The 21,529-nt window shown below is 40.6% G+C and overlaps 1 protein-coding gene across 1 annotated transcript in view; it reads right to left on the bottom strand.

The window, feature by feature from the left end:
- Positions 1-224: 224 nt before the first annotated feature.
- Positions 225-21,529, bottom strand: part of LOC116584447 (translation initiation factor IF-2-like) — a 27,364-nt gene continuing 6,059 nt past the window's right edge. Inside the window, exon 3 of the mRNA XM_032332817.1 lies at positions 225-804. The gene's annotated coding sequence lies outside the window, so the exon portion shown is untranslated. The remainder of the gene's footprint in view (positions 805-21,529) is intronic.

Here is a 21,529-nt window from a genome sequence, read left to right as displayed (position 1 = left end):
ATTATAAATGTATACACATATCCATTGGTCTATATTATATAGTTATGTGTGGTAGTTTTATGGCACAGTGTTACAGAGGGAATAGAATTTGCTGTAAGAAGACCTGAGTTCAAGTCACGAATCTGTCATTGACTTAGTGTGACCATGAGCCTTAATTTTCTTAGCTCCGTAAAGTAGATGGTCAAAAAAAGTTAAAACCTGTTGCGTACTAACTATAGAGCTCAACCTATCAATACCATGTTTTTGCACTTGGACATCCTCCTTCCTATTATAGTTGATCTTGGGTGTATGTCTGTATCTGGGAATATTCTTTCTTTCACAAAATAGATAGCTCAATTCAAACAGGACTTAACAAAAAAGACAAAAAGGGGAAGGGGAATTATTAGCTCTTGTATATTTAAAATCCATGAATAGATCTCACTTCTAACATGGCTGAATTCAGATGCTCCAAATGTATTTCAGGAAGGGGTCCCATTTCATGTCCTGGCTCTGTTCTTCACGAGTTAGGTGTGTCCTGTCTGCTGTTCCCAGGAGTTTCAGGCTTTTATTTCCATAGTTCCAAGATGGAAAGAGGACTTTTTGCTGCAAACTCTCCCAAAAGTTCTGGGATATATGCTGTTTGGGTTAACGTGATTCCCTCTTTCATCCTTGAGTGGGTTGCTGTAGTCAAGCTGGCGGTGTTTATGTTGATCAGCTTATGCCAATGCCATGTGATCATTCCTAGAATCTGGGGTGGGGTCAGGTGCACACAAAGTATGAGTACTAGAGGTGGGATGAGAGTGGTTTCCAAGGAAACACAGGACTCTATAATAAAAAAGGAGAGGAGGAGGAGGAGGTGTGTGGGAGAGAAAAATAATATTTATTGAATCTTTTCCCTTTTCTTTGACTTTAGTATTTATTTTGACAGGAAAACGTCTATGAAAATGTTGCAGGAACCAGAGACCTGGTGATGAGCCCTTGGGGAGGAACCTGACTTAAATTCAAGGACAGCTGGGTATATGAGAGACAGGGTTGTGCAGGAAGAGTTACTTGGAAACTGGTGAAGCCCCTTCCCTCAACTCCACAGCATACAGAGAGTGTTTTTTATTGTTTTTTTTTTTAAAGATTTTATTTATTTATTTGACAGACAGAGATCACAAGTAGGTAGAGAGGCAGGCAGACAGAGAGGGGGGAGCAGGCTTCCCTGCTGAGCAGAGAGCCTGATGTGGGGCTGATCCCAGGACCCTGGGATCATGACCTGAGCCGAAGGCAGAGGCTTAACCACTGAGCCACCCAGGCACCCCCAGAGAGTGTTTTTCTTTAATGAACTTATTCAGATACGGTTCATACCAATGGTTCACTAATTTACAATACACAAATCAACAGTTTTTTGTAATATACACAGTTGTGTGACCATGATCACCATCAATTTTAGACACTTCAGTGTCCCCAGGAGCAACTCTGTATCCTTTAGCTATCATTCCCTCTTCCCTTAATTCCCCTATCCCCACCAACCTTAGGCAACCACTACTTTTTGTCTCTATAGATTTCCCTATTCTAGACATTCAATATAAATGTAATAATATATGTGATCTTTGGTGACTGGCAGCTTTTACTCAGCAATATGTTTCCAAGTTTCATGTATGTTGTTGCATCTAGTAGTACTTCATTTCTTTTCATGGTTGAAGAATAGTCCATTATATAGATATACCGTATTTTGTTTATTCCATTCATTAGTTGATGCATGTTTGGGTTGTTTCCAGCTTTGGGTATTGCTTTTGGGTGGAAATATGTTTTTTTTTTTTTTTTTTTTTTTTTAAATATTTTACCTATCTCTTTGACAGAGAGAAATCACAAGTAGGCAGAGAGGCAGGCAGAGAGAGAGAGAGAGAGAGGAGGAAGCAGGCTCCCCGCTGAGCAGAGAGCCCGATGCGGGACTCGATCCTAGGACCCTGAGATCATGACCTGAGCCGAAGGCAGCGGCTTAACCCACTGAGCCACCCAGGCACCCTGGAAATATGTTTTGATTTCCCTTAAGTATATATTTAAGGGTGGAATTGCTGGGTTACATGGTAACACTGTTTAACTTTTTGAGGAACTGCCCGATTGTTTTCCCAAATGGCTTTATCACTTTACATTCACAACAAGAATGGAGGAAAGCTCCAATTTCCCCACATCATAGCATGATCTCTCTATTATCTGTGTTTTAAAAAAAATCACAGCCATACTAGTAGATGTTATAGTTTTGCTTTGTATTTCCCTAATGGCTAAAAGATATTGAGCATCTTTTCGAGTAATTGTTGGCCATTTGTATATCTTCATTGGAAGAAGGTCTGTTCAAATGTGTGTATATATATATTATATATATATAATATATATATGATTTGCAATTTTTTTTCTCATTCTGTGGATTGTCTTTCTACTTTCTTGACAGTATCCTTTGAAGCACAAATTTAAAAAAATTTTTTAAAGATTTTTATTTATTTATTTGAGAGAGAGACAGTGAGAGAGAGCATGAGCAAGGAGAAGGTCAGAGGGAGAAGCAGACTCCCCGTGGAGCTGGGAGCCCGATGCGGGACTCCATCCCGGGACTCTGGAATCATGACCTGAGCCGAACGCAGTCGTCCAACCAACTGAGCCACCCAGGCGTCCCTCAAATTTAAAAATTTTAAAGTCCAATTTATTCATTTTTCCTTTTGCCACTTGATTTTTATCTTTTATTTTTTTTTTAAGATTTTATTTATTTATTTGACGGACAAAGATCACAAGTAGGCAGAGAGGCAGGCAGACAGAGAGGAAGGGAAGCAGGCTCCCTGCTAAGCAGAGAGGCCCATGCGGGGCTCGATCCCAGGACCCCGAGATCATGACCCGAGCCGAAGGCAGAGGCTTTAACCCACTGAGCCACCCAGGCACCCCTCAAACTTGATTTTTAACTTGCCATACTGCTTTTTTTTTTTTTTTTTTTGTAATTTTTTATTTTGAATATAGTTGACTTCGGGTGTAAAACTTTTTAATATTTAATTATTTATCACCCTTGCTGCTTTTAAACCTGATCCTTTATACAAAAGATAATCTGTTTCTTTTACACTTAAGTGATCTCACAAATACTTAGGTGAATCCCAAGAATCTTAAAAAAAAAAAAAAAAAGACTCATAAGCATGGGACATCAGAACCTGAATAAGATGAGAAGGATATCTACCCAGGGGTGGCCAGATATGAAGGGTCAGACCCACAGAAGCTAGGAGGACATCCATGTATGGGAGTGTTTCAGAACTGGGTGCTGGGCCAAGAAAGGAAGGCATCCACACACATGGGAACAGCCTGGTGGTGGAGTCAGAACCTGAACGTGCAATGAAAATCATTCATGCTGGGGAGGGGGAGCATCTCAGTGCACTTGAGAGCCCAAACGGTGGGAGAGGGCTTTCATACTGAGGGTGGAATAACCTGGAATAAAGCATGGACTACAAGTCAGATGAACAGGGTATCTGCATGGGGGAGAGGGTGGTGGAGGTTTTGGGACAGTGACTATATTCAGGAATATTGATCAAATATTAAGGATAATAAGGGGCAGGTTTCTCACTATTGGAGAAGGGATTAAAAATATAGAAAGGAAGAAAACTGGAATGAAATTTGTGGTGGATTAGGATTGGAGGTATTGGTTTAAACTCACAGTTTTTGATATATAGAGATCAATACACAAACGTAGATATAAATACATGTGATTACATTTACATATATGTATTCACATATACATGTCCATCCATGCATAACACATAGGTACACACATGTATTGATGAGATATGTCTCCTGAAAGAACTTGGGAGTAGTGGCATCCCCATAGCCATGAGCAAAACCAGTCCCCAGACACTGGTCTCTAAATACCATTTTGAGAGCAGGCGAAGCAGCTTGCGTAAGGATAAAGCCAGGCATTGACTATTGGGAAACTGTTCATTCTAGGAATGTAGAGTGGAGCTGCTCATAGTGGGAGCACAGGGTCCTATAGTTGTTTGGGGACCAATTTTGGATCCGCACCAAGACTGAACAGGATCTCAGCCTTGGATTTATCAGTTAAATGGCGTATTGACAACAGTGTTATCTTTAACATTTCCTAGCCTCAGCTCTTCATTTGTAAATAAAACACTATACGTCTAGAAAGGGAAAAAATAAGTCAAATGTCTGGTAGATTGTTAGCACTCAGTATTCTTTCTTTTTGAAGATTTTATTTATTTATTTGACAGAGAGAGAGAAAGCATAAGTAGGCAGAGAGGCAGGCAGAGAGAGAAGGGGAAGCAGGCTCCCCACTGAGCAGAGAGTCTGATGCAATTCGGAGCTCAATCCCAGAACCCTGGGATCATGACCTGAGCCGAAGGCAGAGGCTTTAACCCACTAAGCCACCCAGGCACCCTGAGCACTCAGTATTCTTTTTTTGTTTTTTCATTAAAAAAATTTTTTTTTATAAACATATAATGTATTTTTATCCCCAGGGGTATAGGTCTGTGAATCGCCAGGTTTACACACTTCACAGCCCTCACCATAGCACATACTCTCCCCAATGTCCATAATCCCACCCTCCTCTCCCACCCCCCTCCCCCCAGCAACCCTCAGTTTGTTTTGTGAGATTAAGAGTCACTTATGGTTTGTCTCCCTCTCAATACCATATTGTTTCATTTATTCTTCTCCTACTCCCTTAACCCCCCCATGTTGCATCTCCACTTCCTCATATCAGGGAGTTCATCTGATAGTTGTCTTTCTCCGATTGATTTATTTCGGAGCATGATACCCTCTAGTTCCAACCACGTCGTCGCAAATGGCAATATTTCATTTCTTTTAATGGCTGCATAGTAGTCCATTGTGTATATATATTCCACATCTTCTTTATCCATTCATCTGTTGATGGACATCTAGGTTCTTTCCATAGTTTGGCTATTGTAGACATTGCTGTTATAAACATTCTGATGTACGTGCCCCTTCAGATCACTACGTTTGTATCTTTAGGGTAAAGACCCAGTAGCACTCAGTATTCTTAATGAGAACACCAGGAAGGCATGGTGCAGCAGTGAGAAAATAAATCACAGAAATAAACAAAAACAAAAGGACTCTGAAAACTTTCCAAAATCTTCATCTAAGCTCAGAAGGCCAGGAACTTAGTGGAGTTCTAGGGACTTTTCAGTTCCATATACCAGCTACGAAATTAATCTGTAATGAAAGGTTAAGCCTATTAATATAAAATTTATGGTAGGAGATCTGACCTGTGTGTTGGATTGTCCCAAGAGTGGGGTGTCAGATGGGGTGGAATAAGAGATATTATTCCAGTTTGACTTTATCCCATAGAACTAATGAGTTAGGGAAATTCCTATGAAAATGGGCTGACGCTGGGATCTCGCTATGGCTCAAAACAGTTTTCTCAGCTTCCTCCCTACCTCAGTAGTGCTTACATGCAACAAGTCACCGCGCCTTTCTCCTCGGTTTCCCCACAGTTCTCCTTCTCTTCACCTCCACTCTGGCTCCAGCCTTCCCTTCTGACTTGGATATTTTGTACAAAACTTTCTAACTGGTCTTCCCTAGTTATTATGTTTCTGAATCATTCTCCTTCCTGCCACATAGTGATTTCCATTTTCTCAAGGATTACTCTGATTGCATAATGTCCATAGTAAAACTCCTTAAATCCTATTTCTTCCATGATAAATTTTGCCCTCCTTAGATGGCATTCAAGGACCTCCTGCCACATAAACAGCTACAACCAATAGAGGTCACTCACTCCCTATCCTTTGGGACCATATTTCACATTTCTTTTTTAAAAGAAATTATTTATTTATTTATTTATTTGAGAGAGAGAATGTGGGGTGGGGGTGTAGGAGCAGAGGAGGATGGAGAGGGAGGGGGAAAGAAATCTCAAGCATACTCCTGGCTGGGTGGGGAGCCCAATGTGGGGCTCGATCTCACCACCCTGAGATCATGACCTTACCTGAAACCAAGAGTCAGACACTTAACTGAGGAGCTGCCCAGGAGCCCCCGTATTTCACATTTCTACCTAAACTTTTTACCTAAGCCTGCCTTCCTTTTCCTTTTGCAGTGATTGTTTTTTTTTTTATATCCTGTCATTAAAATGTTTTAAATCACAGTTTAAAATGCCCACAGCAAAACAAAGAATATAAAAATCATGATATAAGGATCAGTCTCCTGTCTATCACATTTCCTATTCTTGGCAACTACAACTTTTATTCTTGTGGTTATTTTCATATCGTCCTCCATATTTCTAAATAAATTGCTTATGTTGTTACTCAATTAAAAAATTTGCAAACAAACAGAGGTCCTGGACCAGACAGCTTCACAAGGGAATTCTACCAAACATTTGAAGGTTATTTATTTATTTATTCATGAGAGACAGAAAGACAGAGAGAGGCAGAGGCAGAGGCAGGAAAAGGGTCCCCGTGGAGCAGGGAGTCCAATGCTGGACTTGATCCCAGGACTCTGGGATCCTGACCTGAGCTGAAGGCATCACTTAACTGATTGAGCTACCCAGGCACCCAAAACATTGTAGGTTTTAAACTCTACCAAACATTTATTTATTTTTTTAAAAAGGTTTTTATTTATTTATTTGAGAGAGTGAAAGCATGAGAGGGGGAGGGTCAGATGGAGAGGAAGACTCCCTGCTGAGCAGGGAGCCTGAGATGCGACTGAATCCAAGGACTCCAAAATCATGACCTGAGCCGAAGACAGTTGCTTAACCAACAGAGCCACCCAGGGACCCTCTACCAAACATTTATTTATTTATTTATTTTCAAAGATTTTATTTATTTATTTGACAGGCAGAGATCACAAGTAGGCAGAGAGGCAGGCAGAGAGAGAGGAGGAAGCAGGCTCCCTGCTGAGCAGAGAGCCCGATGTGGGGCTCGATCCCAGGACCCTGGGATCATGACCCCAGCCGAAGGCAGAGGCTTTAACCCACTGAGCCACCCAGACGCCCCTCTACCAAACATTTAAAGAACAGTTAATATCTATTCTTTTCTAACTATTTAAAAAAAATAAAAAGGAAAGAAAATTTCCAAATTCATTCTATGAGGCAATCCAACATCTCTGATGAACATGGATACAAAAACCCTCAACAAAATACTAGCAAACTGAACCCAACAATACATTAAACAAACAAACTGAACCCCAACAATACATTCCCTTCTGACTTGGATATTTTGTACAAAAAATCATTCACCACGATCAAGTGGAATTTATTTCTGGGATGCAAAAGTGCTTTAATATTCATTGTGCTACTCACATCAGTAAGAAAAAGGATAGTAAGAGAAAGGATAAAAACCATCTGATCATTTTTTGAACCATATAGTCATTTCTTTCTTTGATTTTTTTTTTTGGTTAAAGATTTTATTTATTTATTTGACAGAGAGAGACACAGCGAGAGAGGGAACACAAGAAGGGGGACGGGGAGAGGGAGAAACAGGCTTCCTGCTGATAGGGAGCCTAACTCGGGGCTTGATCCCAGGACCCTGGGATCATGACCTGAGCTGAAGGCAGACAACCAGCTGAGCCACCCAGGCAACCCTGATCATTTCAATAGATGCAGAAAAAGTACTTGATAAATATCGATCTGTTCATGACAAAAACCCTAAACAAGCAGGTTTAGGGAGAACATATCTCAACATAATAAAGGCCTTATACAAAAACCCACAGCTAATATCATACTCAATGAGGAAAAACTGAGAGCCTTTCCCTTAATTTCAGGAAGAAGACAAGGATGTCTATACTCACCACTTTCATTCAGCAGAGTATTAGAAGTTCTCGCCACAACAATCAGGCAACAAAAATAAATAAAAGGCATCCAAATCGGGAAGGAAGAAGTAAAACTTTCACTGTTTGCACATGACATGACACTATACAGAGAAAACCTTAAAGATTCCACCAAAAAAACTGCTAGAACTGAGACGTGAATTCAGTAAAGTTGCAGTATACAAATCAATGTAGAGAAATCTGTTGCATTTCTACACACCAATAATGAAGCAGCAGAAAGAGAAATGAAGAAAACAATCCCATTTGCAATGGCAACAAAGATAACAAAATACCTAGGAATAAATTTTACCAAAGAGGTAAAAGACCTGTACTCTGAAAACTATAAAATATTGATGAAAGAAATTAAAGACAACACAAAGAAATAGACATTTCATGCTCATGGATTGGAAGAACAAATTTGTTAAAATGCATATATTACTCAAAGCAATCTACAGAATTAATGAAATCCTTCTCAAAAAACCAACAGTATTTTTCATAGAACTGGAACAATCAGTCCTAAAATTTGTATGGAATCATAGAAGATCCCAAATAGCCAAAGCAATCTTGAAAACAAGAACAAAACTGGAGGTATTGCAATTCCAGACTTCAAGTTATACTACAAAGCTGTAGTAATCAAAACATTTCATGGTACTGGCACCAAAATGGACACACAGATTAACAGAACAGCATAGAAAACCCAGAAACAAATCCATGATTATGTGGCCAATTAATCTTCAACAAAGCAGGAAAGAATATCTACACACTTTTCCAAAGGGAAAAAGACAGTCTCTTCAGCAAATGGTATTGGGAAAACTGGACATGCAAAAGAATGAAACTGGAAAGTTTCCTTACCCCATACACATGAACATTTTTCCAAAGAAGAGATATGGCCAACATGAAAAGATGCTCAACATTACTTATCATCAGAGAAATGCACAAAACTACCATGAGCTATCCCCTCACTCCTCTCAGAACTGCTGAAATTAAAAAAAAACAAACAAAAAAACACAAGAAACAACAACTGTTGGTGAGGATGTGGAGAAAATGAACCCTTGTGCAATACTGATGGGAAAGCAAACTTTTGCAGCCACATGAGAAACAGTATGCAGTTTCCTCAAAAAATTAAAAATAGAAATACAATGTGATTCAGTAATTGTACTACTGGGTATTTACCCCCCAAATACAAAGACACTAATTCAAATTCAAAGGGACACATGCATCCCTATGTTTATAGCAACGTTATTTACCATAGCCAAATTATGGAAGCAGCTCATGTCCATTGATAGATGAACAGATGAAGAAGAGATGGTGTATAAATATATACATATATATAAATGAATTTATATACATGAAATTGAGCCATAAAAAATAATGAAATCTTGCCATTTGCAACAACATGGAGGGAGCTAGAGAGTATAATGCTAAACGAAGTAAATCAGTCAGAGAAAGATAAATACCATGATTTCATTCTTTTTTTTTAATAAAGTTTTTTTATTTTTTAATTTTTTTTTTATTTGACAGACAGATCACAAGCAGGCAGAGAGGCAGGCAGAGAGAGAGAGACAGGAGGAGGAGGCAGGCTCCCTGCTGAGCAGAGATTCCCAATGTGGGACTCAATCCCAAGACCCTGAGATCATGACCTGAGCCAAGGCAGAGGCTTTAACCACTGAGACCCAGACGCCCCCCCCGCCCCATGATTTCATTCTTATGTGGAATGAAACAAATGAATGAAAGGAAAAAAAGAGAAATAAACAAACCAAGAATCAGACTCTTTTTTTTAAAAAGATTTTATTTATTTTATTTATTTGACAGAGAGAGAGAGAGATCACAAATAGGCAGAGAGGGAGGCAGCGAGAAAGGGGGAAGCAGGCTCCCCGTTGAGTGGAGAACCCGATGTGGGTCTCGATCCCAGGACCCTGAGACCATGACCTGAGCCGAAGGCAGAGGCTTAACCCACTGAGCCACCCAGGTGCCTCAAGAAACGGATTCTTAACTAAAGAGAACTGATGGTTGGTTACCAGGGGGGAGGCGGGTGGGGAGATGGGGGAAGTAGGTGAAGAGGGTTAGGAGTATACTTATTATGAGGAGCACTGTGTAATATAAGAATTGTATATTTACAATTCTAATGAATAGAATGAATATAATACTGTAGGTTAACTATACTGGAATTAATGTAAAAAAATTAGGTATCTATGGGCTTTCTACTACTGAAAATTTCACTCTTCTTTCACACACACTCACATTTTTCACACCTTTCCTGTCCACATATCCTGCCAGGTGCTAAAGGTGTTTTCCCCTTATAGAAGTGCCCTCAGAGTTTGCCCACCATTATCTTTCTGGGACCCTTCCTCACTTCCCATGATGAAAGTCTTATTTACTTACAGTATCTGTCTTCTCCTCATGATGGAGGTCTGCTCTTGCCTCCTGGATTCTATGCTGACACAGGAGACCACACTTACAATCCGGAGGAATTACAAAGGGCTTAGGATCTGAACAAGCACTTTTGCTCAGAACCTTTGCATTGTGTCATCCAATTCCTCTTATGTATGGTGTCACTTTGGACGAACTAGAACCACAGTTCCCAGAATCCCCTTCCTTGTGTGATTTGCCTTAGAGTTGAAAAAAATTGCCCAAGCATGAGTTTTGGTAGATTGTAGAGAAAGAGCAGTCATGCTCTGGAAGAAACACACAGAGGTTTGTATATGTTGGTTGTCCCCACTCTCCCCCATACCGGTAGCGGGTTTTGTATGTTCTTGCTCTCGCCTGCCCCATACCTGGCTCTTCTCTGAAGTGCAGGCCCTGCTAACCAGCGGTGACTCCTGGCTGGGCCGTTCCACCCTCACAGCTGAAGCGCCTGGTTTCTCAGTTGGCTTTGCAAGCTCCATCTTGTCCACCTCTGCCAGCACTAAAGGAGAGCTGGTCAGTGACTTTTCCCTGATCCTTCAACTTCTGCTTTTCCCTTAATTCTCCTGCTTCTTCAACAATAGTAGGTAGACGTCATTACAGCTTCTAGCATATAATGAATCCTCGATAAACATTTACTAAACAAATAAAATCTTAAAAACGAAACAAAACAAAACTAAACTAAAAGGGGCGCCTGGGTGGCTCAGTGGGTTAAGCCTCTGCCTTCGGCTCAGATAATGATCTCAGGGTCCTGGGATCGAGCCCCACATCAGGTTCTCTACTCAGCAGGGAGCCTGCTTCTCCCTCTCTCTCTGCCCACTTGTGATCTCTCTGTCAAACAAATAAAATCTTAAAAACAAAAAAAACCCTAAAATAAACATTTACTAAATGATCTTTTGTTTACAGAAAGAAGTAAAGAAAGAAAGAAACTACTTGGGGCCGCTGGGTGGCTCAGTTGGCTAAGCGTCTGCCTTTGGTTTAAGTCATGATCCCAGGGTCCTGAAATCGAGTCCCGAGTTGGGCTCTCTGTTCAGTGGGGAGCCTGCTTCTTCCTCTTCTTCTGCTGCTCCTCATGCTTGTGCTCTCTCTCTCTTTCTGTCAAATAAATAAAATCTTAAAAACAAACAACAAGAAAACCAACTACTTGTCTCATTGAACTGGCCTAGATGCCAGATGGTGGAGATTCTCTTCACAATTTTGGCTAAGAGGAAAAGGTGCTTTCCAAACTCTTATTACTTATTTCTTAAAATAATTCCACAAGGCATATTCCTTAAAAAAAAAAAAAAAAAAGCACAGTTGAAATAGAGAAATGAAAGTAGCATACTTAAGATCCTGGGGCAAAAGAGGAAGTAAACCAAAATTAGAACTTGTGGTTATGTTTTCCCAGGTTTACAACTGAAGTTTGGTTAGCAACTCATTAAGTTTTATCTTCCCTACTTTATCACACCCACTTTTGTTCACCATCACCTCTTTTGCACCTTGCATGTATACATATGTATGTTTGTCTAAACATCACCAGGAAAAAAATATATCAAAGTTTATAGAAGTACTTGTTGAAAGCATGGTTCTTCAAAGGGGAATATATTCAAGTCAATTTAAAAAATATTTATTGAGCATCTACGTGTAAGAAAACTTAGACTGCAGGCCAAGTAAGGATGAATAGAGAGTCAATGTACTGTGGTGTTCCCATTGGAGAAAGTTTATAAAGATTCTTTGGTGTGGAACCATTGTTGGTTATTACTCAATTCCTGTTCTCAGTATCCTCTTTCTCATTAAGGAGAAGACTCATTAAGGAATGAGTCTTGGGTTTGTGGTTTCGCATGAAGATACACCCAAAGTAGCTTAGTGGGATTCAGCAGAAACAGGTCCTCCAGGCCTTGCCCCACCTAAGAGAATATTTTATTATTTCCTTGGAAGGTAGTTCTTAAAATTTACCACTAAACTTTCACCCGGAAAGCCTCTTTAAAATGCAGAATCCAGGGGCGCCTGGGTGGCTCAGTGGTTTAAGCCGCTGCCTTCAGCTCAGGTCATGATCTCAGGGTCCTGGGATCGGGTCCCGCATTGGGCTCTCTGCTCGGCAGAGAGCCTGCTTCCCTCTCTCTCTCTCTCTGCCTGCCTCTCCATCTACTTGTGATTTCTCTCTGTCAAATAAATAAATAAAATCTTTAAAAAAAAAAATGCAGAATCCAGGTTGCTGGGGAAGGGTGGCCAGGTTATGGACACCAGGGAGGGTATGTGCTATCGTGAGTGCTGTGAATTGTGTAAGACTCATGATTCACAGACCTGTACCCCTGGGGCAAACAATACATTATACGTTAAAAAAAAAAAAAAAAAAAGACATAGTTATGGAATAGAACGTGGAGAGGATTGGAGAGAAATTAAGAAAATTTTTACTTATTTCTAATGAAATTTTGAAGAATGATAATAAGTCAAGGTATTGTAATGTAGTGGTATAATATATTGGGGAAAACACCAAAGTAAAAATTTTGCAGAATTTGATCTTAAAAAAAAAAGTAGAATCCAGGGGTGTCCGGCTGGCTCAGTTGGAGAAGCATGTTACTCTTGATCTCGGGATCATAACTTCAAGTCTCATGTTGGATGTAGAGATCACTTAAAAATAAATAAACTTGAAAAGGATAAAATAAAATGCAGAATCCTGGGCTTCCTTCCTCACACTTCCCAGCAACTCTGCTCCTGCTGATTAAAATTCAGGTTAATGGGGCACCTGGGTGGCTCAGTGGATTAAAGCCTCTGCCTTCGGCCCTGGTCATGATCCCAGGGTCCTGGGATCGAGCCCCACATCCTCTCTCTGCTCAGCGGGGAGCCTGCTTCCCTTCCTCTCTCTCTGCCTGCCTCTTTGCCTACTTGTGACCTCTGTCTGTCAAATAAATAAAGAAAATCTTTTTAAAAAAAATTTCAGGTTATCTACAGAATTTCTATTTTTCATAAGGCTCCAGACCCTCATCTGATGCAATGGTCTCCAGGCCAGTTTCAGGGAAATGTCCAAAAACACCTGGAAGAGAATCAGCTGGGCACTTATTTTTTGAAAGCTGATTCTTGATCCCTCTGAATTAGAATTTTGGTGGCAGGGCCTGGGAATATTCATTTTAAATTCATCTCCCACTTGATTTTTACGACTTCCAAAATGCCCTTTGAGAAGAATTAGTAGATCTCCTACTTTATATTTATTTATTTATTTTTTAAAGATTTTATTTAATTATCAGAGAGACAGAGGGGGAGAGAACGAGCACAGGCAGACAGAATGGCAGGCAGAGGCAGAGGGAGAAGCAGGCTCCCTGCTGAGCAAGGAGCCCGATGCGGGACTCGATCCCAGGACGCTGGGATCATGACCTGAGCTGAAGGCAGCTGCTTAACCAACTGAGCCACCCAGGCGTCCCATCCTACTTTATATTTAAAGCCCAGTTTAGATACAAAGTCCTCTGGAGAGAGAAACAGAAAAAAGAGAAGGCTTTCCTTGTTAGTAAACATTGATTTTAGAATCATTCCTTCCTAGCCCTTAGAATCCATTCCCGGCTTATTGCTATTCTAAGTATTTCCTGGGAAAAGTCTGGGTTCCCAAGGTCAGGCAGTTCTTACACCCTCTGAGGTGGTCAGGACTGCTGGGGGGCTCATCTGAGGCAGCCCTTATTTGCAGATCAAACACAGGCAGGCCCATGAAACAGTAACAGGAGCCACAGAAACCCTGGGGGTTGTTTGGCAGTGTCTTCCTAAAGAATGGGGCCAAGGTCTTTCTGGGTCCAACGTCAGGCCACCTGTCTGCTTCCCTGACCCCTCCCACTCTGACATTACTCATTCCCAAAACCATGTCTAACATTCCAGATGCCAGTTCTGTAAAACAGTCACTTGTCATTCAGATCATTTGAAAAGGGCATGCAGTGGCCGTGGGGAGTGAAACAAACATCCTGAGATGGATATGGGTTTGAATCTTGGCCTCCCCGGCTTAGCAGGCCTGAGTGTAGACCAGCTACCTAGCCTCAAAGGTAGCTGCTGGGAGGGGCCGTGTGAAGTCTGGAAAGCTGGTGAGTGAGAGCACCGGAGAGGGACCGGAGACACGGTACATTCCTCTCTTCCTGACTCCCTAGTTTCTTTCATCCTCACTCATTTCTCCTTATTCTATCTGCTCCAGACAGCTGGGCTGGCTTGTAAATTTCAGGCTTTCTTCAGCCCCGCCCCTCTTCAAGCTGTGGAGGACTCTGCTTAGGCACTACTTGTTCTCACCAGCCTCCCATAACCAGAGCAACTTCTTGGTCATCTTTGCTGTAGCCAAACCTGCTCCAAGGACTGACAGGGAACATTTGCCGAGCACCAGGCAAGTGCTAAGTGCCAAGAACTGAAGACACTATAGGAAAAGTGCTTAGGGCAGTGGCTGGCTTACTTCGTCAATTATAGCTATTACTCACCATTGTTTTGCCATTTGTTTCTCAAAGTGAGCCTGGATGGGGCGCCTGGGTGGCTAAGTTGGTTAAGGGTCTGCCTTCAGCTCAGGTCATGATCCCGGGCTCCTAGGATCCAGCCCCACATTATTAGACTCCCTGGTTAGTGGGAAGTCTGCTTTTCTTCCTCTCCCTCTGCGCCCTACGCCCCCTCTGTGTGTGTGTTTGTGTGTGCACTCTCTCAAATAAATAAATAAATCTTAAAAATAAAAACAACAACAAAAAAAGAGAGAGTGGAGAGTGGGTCCTGACTGCTGTTCTGCTCTTTACCCGTGAAAAACCTGAGGCCCAGAAGAAACTAAGTAACTTGCTCCTGATCACATGGTGATCAGTGAAATTAGAATTTTAACCCAGTCTAGAGACAGCTTCAAAATCCATACTTTTTCAACTGCCATTATTAAGATCTCAGTATGAGGTCTTACATTCAGAACAAATATGGGAAAACTTCAGAAAAAGCTGCTAGCTCTGGAGATGTATACATTTTCATTTTTGTGTGTGTGTGAAAAATTAAAGTGCCTTATAAATAACTTCAAAAAAGTCACACAGTATTTGTGGGGAAAGTGACAACACTAAATAAGAATGGAAATCCATTGATAAGCTGCTGACATTGGGTGATGTGTAGATGGAGATTCGGTATGTGCATCTCTTCGCCTTTGTATATTTTTGAAATTTTCTTCATTGAAGAGTTAAAAACCAAATTCATTTAATGTCTGTCCAAAATATGGTGATTGTGTACGGTAGCAGATTATCTGCTACTCTAAATTTGTAGTTGATAGACTTCACATTTTGTGAGGATTCTGTGATTTTTGAAGATTTGGAAGACTAAGTTTTTAGTTTTTAAACTCTCAAAATATATGAAATTATATTTGCTGTATAAAATAATACAAAATATTTATATTTGTTGTATAATAATTTGTTGTTTAATATAATTTGTTGTATAACATTTGCTGTGGCCATGACAGCCCTATGGTGAAAGTTTAATTATCTCCATCTTGCAGATGAAACACTGCAGCACTGAGGGAACTCCCTGGCTGGAGGACTCTTAGCTAGGGATAGGGGATTCTGAACTCAGGTGGAATTCTCAGGTCCACACATATTTTGTTGCTTGCCTTGAGGGCACCATGAATACTTATTCATCTTAAGTCTCAGCTGGGAATGATTTTTACCACAAATACGGGAAACCATACTATAGCGGAAGTGGCTTAATCAAAAAAGAGCATTAATATTCTCACGTAATAAGAGATTGGAATGAGGCATTTCAGGCGTGATGCCACCCCTCAGACATGCCTTGGTGGCTCTAGGTGCTTTCCATGCTTATGCTCAGTCACCTCTGTTGATGCCTTCCTGTTGTTACACCTATCTTCTCATTGGCAGGAGACAGTGGCCTCACACAACTTTTCAACGCACTTGTGACACAGGAAGAAAGGTCAGGGGAAGTGCTAGGGAATTCTTAAGGGTTTTTCTCTCCTTAGCAGGAAGCAGAATATTTCACAGAGGCTCCCAGTAGACTTCCCCTTTGTCTCATTGTCCAGAGCTTTGTCTGTGGTCACTCCTAGTGAGAAGAAAAACTAGGAAATTGAGGATCTAGTAAAGAAGGACAAAATTACTAGGGTTGAATTTGATAAGTTGTTCGTGAGCCTGAGGATACATTAAATCACTGGGAAGTTGAATTATTGCTATTATTTAAAAATATATTGATCTTTACTTAGTTTTTTTAGAAACAGGGGAGAGGTTTATACCAAATACCACAGCAAAGTTTCTGAAATACACATTTTAACATTTCTCTATCCCCAAAGTCTCGCTTCTTATATCAGTTACCCTAGCCTCATACTGTCTCTCCAAAAACATGAACACCTTTGGAATTCTTCTTATTATACCCTCTTTCTAGTTTTTTCTCCTCTTAACTCTAAATCATTTCCAGATCTTTCCTTATACTTCTCTTTATCTCTTTCTCATGTAGGACTCATCTAGCCTATTGTGTTAATTACCTATTGGTGTAACAAATTAGTCCCAATTTAGTGTCTTAAAATACCCAGGTTATCTCACAGATTCTGTGGGCTGGGAATTTGAGGGCAGCTTAGTTGGATGTCTGTGGCTCAGTGTCTCTCATGAGGTTATAATTAAGATGTGTGCAAGGGCTATAGTCATCTAAAAGCTTGACTCAGGATGGAGGATCCCTTTCTAAGATGGCTCACTCATACAGCTGTTGACTTGAGGTCCGACTTACTCGTTCCATGGTCTGTTGGGGTCGATTCCACATTAAAACATGTTAACCCCCTAGGGCCTGCCTGGGCTACTTAGCCATAGTGACTCCATGTTGCCTAGGTAGACATTTTGTTGTCTAGAAAAGTTACTGCTCTCGGTTCCAGGTAACTGTTACTAAAACACAACACCTAAAACAAGGTAACTGTTACTAAAACACACACCTAAAACAAGGCCAATTCCAGGTAACTATTACTAAAACACATACCTAAAACAAGGCCATTGGTAACTGTTACTAAAACACACAGGTAGGAGACATCCAATCAGCCAAAGCCACATATGCAGATGTCTGCGATTGTGCCCTCTAAAACTAGCCTGTAAGACCAAGGGGCATCACTCTCTTCGGAGGTGGCCCTGGCCGGTCAGTCTGACTTCTAATGCTTGGCACAGAATAAAGCTTTACGTAACTTTCACTTTGTCTCAGCCTCATTTCCCTGGCCGGTCAGTCTAACTTCTAATGCTTGGCATAGAATAAGGCTTTGCGTAACTTTGTCTCAGTCTCATTTCTTTGATAACGGACCCAACAGGTCTTTCTGTAGGTCTGCTCAACATGGTGGCTGGCTTCTCCCAAAGACAGTGATCTGAAGGTAGCCATAGTGCCTTTTCTGACGGAGTCTCTGAGGCCTACACTGTCACTTTTATTTTATTCTATTTGTTAGAAGAGGGTCGCACTCAAGGAGAGGAGACTTAAGCACTCTCACTACACACACACACACACACACACACACACACCCCATGTTAACTATTAACTATAACTATTAACTATGTGGGGTGGTGGATTATCTCAATCTTGGTAATCATTTTATTTTATTTGAGTTTTTAAAATTTTTTCAAATATTTTATTTATTTATTTGAGATAGAGAGTGGAGCGAGAGAGCAGGAGCAGGGGAGTAGAGGGAGGGGGAAAGCAGGCTCTCCACTGAGCAGGAAGCCAGATGTAGGGTCCGATCCCCAAACCCTGGGATCATGACCTGAGCTGAAGGCAGAAGGTCAACTGACTGAACCACCCAGGTGTCCCCTGGTAATTATTATTATTATTTTTTTAAGATTTTATTTATTTATTTCACAGACAGAGATCACAAGCAGGCAGAGAGGCAAGCAGAGAGAGAGGAGGAAGCAGGCTCCCCGCTGAGCAGAGAGCCCGATGTGGGGCTCGATCCCAGGACCCTGAGATCGTGACCTGAGCCGAAGGCAGCAGCTCAACCCACTGAACCACCCAGGTGCCCCTCCCCTGGTAATTATTTTAAACTATACATGCATAGCAAATCGTTACATTGTACACTTTAAATATATATAGTAATATTAGCCAATTTTCTCTCAATACAATAAAAAAAGAACTTATCTTGGAAAATCAAGCAGATGGAAAAAGGATTAAGGAGTAAAATTCACAGACAGTTTTATCATTAGGAAGTCAGTGTTTAAGCAAGTCCAAGAAGTTCTACACTTTGAAATAATTTCTCTTAAATCCTGAATTTAAGTAGACTGTGATTTAATGTCTATGGGGGCTTACAGACATTCCAATTTTAGATTTTGGCTTAAAAAGGGCATCTTCTTTCACGATGACTTTAACAACTGACAGAAAGGGTGGTGATAATTTCTTTTTCCACATTTCTCTAAGCTGAGAATGTATACTTTTCATAATTGACATACATCTTCATGGGAAAAGAGAGCTTTACTTGTTTTTACTTTTTGTATTGAACAATAATTGACAATATTGTATTAGTTTCAGGTGTGCAACTTAGTGACTTGATATTTATATACACTAAGAGGGGCGCCTGGGTGGCTTAGTAGGTTAAAGCCTCTGCCTTCAGCTCAGGTCATGATCCCAGGGTCCTGGGATAGAGCCCCACATTGGGCTCTCTGTTCAGCAGGGAGCCTGCTTCCTCCTCTCTCTCTGCCTGCCTCTCTGCCTACTTGTGATCTCTGTCAAAAAAAAAAAAAGAAATGGGGGGCACCTGGGTGGCTCAGTGGGTTAAGCCGCTGCCTTCGGCTCAGGTCATGATCTCAGGGTCCTGGGATCAAGTCCCGCATCGGGCTCTCTGCTCAGCAGGGAGCCTGCTTCCCTCTCTCTCTCTCTGCCTGCCTCTCCGTCTACTTGTGATTTCTCTCTCTGTCAAATAAATAAATAAAATCTTAAAAAAAAAAAAAAGAAATGGTCACCACGGTACATCTAGTTACTATCTGTCACCATATAGTTTTTACAATATTATCGACTATATTCCCATTGTTGTACTTCTCATCCCTGTGGATCATTTATTTTGTAACTAGAAGATCATTAACCTTCCTCTCTTTTTTTGTTCACACCCCCTGTTCTCTTCTTCTCTGGCAACAAACACTTCATTCTCTCTGAGTCTGTTTCTGTTTTGTTTTGCTTCTTCATTTGCTTTATATTTAGATTGCACATATAAGTGAAATCATATGGTATTTGTCTTTGTAAGAGTTATTTCACATAGCAGAGTAGACTTTAGGTCTATCCATGTGGTTGCGATTGACAAGATTTTATTCTTTTTTATGGCTGTTTTATATTCTATTCTATATATATATATATACATATATAAATATGTATATGTATATACATACCACATTTTCTTTATCCATTCATCTACTGATGGGACACTTAGGTTGTTTCCCTATCTTGAATATTGTCAATAGTGCTGCAATAAACATAGGGGGTGCATATGTCTTTTTTAGTGTTTTCATTTTCTTAGGCTAAATATCCAGAAGTGGAATTGCTGGATCATATGGTATTTCTACTTTTAACTTTTCGAGGAACCTCCATATTGTTTTCCACAGTGGGTGCACCAATGTACATTCCCACAAAAGAGTTTCCTTTTCTCCTCTTCCTTGTCAACACTTGTAATTTCTTATCTTTTTTTTTCCCTTGTTTTTTTGACACTAGCCATTCTGACCCTTGTTGGGTGATACCTCATTGAGGTTTTGATTTGCACTTCCCTGATGGTTAGTGATATTTAGTATCTTTGTTTCTGTTGGCTATCTGGATGTCTTCTATGAAAAAATGTGTATTCAGAGCCCCTGTCCGTTTTTTGGAAAAAGATTTATTTATTTCTTTATTTTAGAAAAGTTGGGGGGGGAGGGGGAGGGAGCAAGAGTCCCAAGCAGACTCCACCTTGAATGCAGAGCCCGACACAGGGCTTGATCTCACAACCTGAGCCGAATCCAAGAGTTAGTTTCTTAACCAACTGTACCACCCAGGTGACCTCTTTGTCCATTTTTTTAATTGGACTGTTTGTTTTTCTGATATTGAGTTCTATGAGCTCTTTATATATTTTGGATGTTAACCATGTATGGGATATATATAATTTACAAACATCTTTTACCATTTGGTAGACTGTCTTTTTGTTTTGTTGATGGTTTCCTTTGCTTTACAAAAGCTTTTTAGTTTGATGTAGTCACAATAGTTTATTTTTGCTTTTGCTGTTTTTGCCTCCGGAGATAGATCCAAAAAAATATTGCTAAAAGTGATGTCACAGAGTTTACCTCCTATGTTTTCTTCTAGGAATTTTATGGTTTCAGGTCTTACATTTAAGTCTTTAATCCATTTTGAATTTATTTTTGTATATGGTGTAAAAAAGTGGTTCAGTTTCATTCTTCTTTTTTTTTTAATTTCTAATTTTTTATTTCTGATAAAATATTTATCAATGTATTTTTATCCCCAGGGGTACAGGTCTGTGAATCGCCAGGTTTACACACTTCACAGCACTCACCAAAGCACATACCCTCCCCAATGTCCATAACCCCACCCCCCTTCTCCCAACTCCCCTCCCCCCAGCAACCCTCAGTTTGTTTTGTGAAATTAAGAGTCACTTATGGTTTGTCTCCCTCCCAATCCCATCTTGTTTCATTTATTCTTCTACTACCCACTTAAGCCCCCATGTTGCATCACCACTTCCTCATATCAGGGAGATCATATGATCGTTGTCTTTCTCCGCTTGACTTATTTCGCTAAGCATGATACGCTCTAGTTCCATCCACGTTGTTGCAAATGCCAAGATTTCATTTCTTTGGATGGCTGCATAGTATTCCATTGTGTATATATACCACATCTTCTTTATCCATTCATCTGTTGATGGACATTTAGGTTCTTTCCATAGTTTGGCTATTGTGGACATTGCTGCTATAAACATTCGGGTGCACGTGCCCCTTTGCATCACTACGTTTGTATCTTTAGGGTAAATACCCAGTAGTGCAATTCCTGGGTCATAGGGTAGCTCTATTTTCAACATTTTGAGGAAACTCCATGCTGTTTTCCAGAGTGGTTGCACAGCTTGCATTCCCACCAACAGTGTAGGAGGGTTCCCCTTTCTCCGCATCCTCGCCAGCATCTGTCATTTCCTGACTTGTTGATTTTAGCCATTCTGACTGGTGTGAGGTGATATCTCATTGAGGTTTTGATTTGTATTTCCCTGATGCCGAGTGATATGGAGCACTTTTTCATGTGTCTGTTGGCCATCTGGATGTCTTCTTTGCAGAAATGTCTGTTCATGTCCTCTGCCCATTTCTTGATTGGATTATTTGTTCTTTGGGTGTTGAGTTTGTTAAGTTCTTTATAGATTTTGGACACTAGGCCTTTATCTGATATATCGTTTGCAAATATCTTCTCCCATTCTGTCAGTTGTCTTTTGGTTTTAACT

Source organism: Mustela erminea, chromosome 2, assembly GCF_009829155.1.
Source record: "Mustela erminea isolate mMusErm1 chromosome 2, mMusErm1.Pri, whole genome shotgun sequence".
Taxonomy (NCBI): domain Eukaryota; kingdom Metazoa; phylum Chordata; class Mammalia; order Carnivora; family Mustelidae; genus Mustela; species Mustela erminea.
Note: the sequence above shows the minus strand (reverse complement) of the source record. Positions and strands in the feature narration are given on the sequence as shown.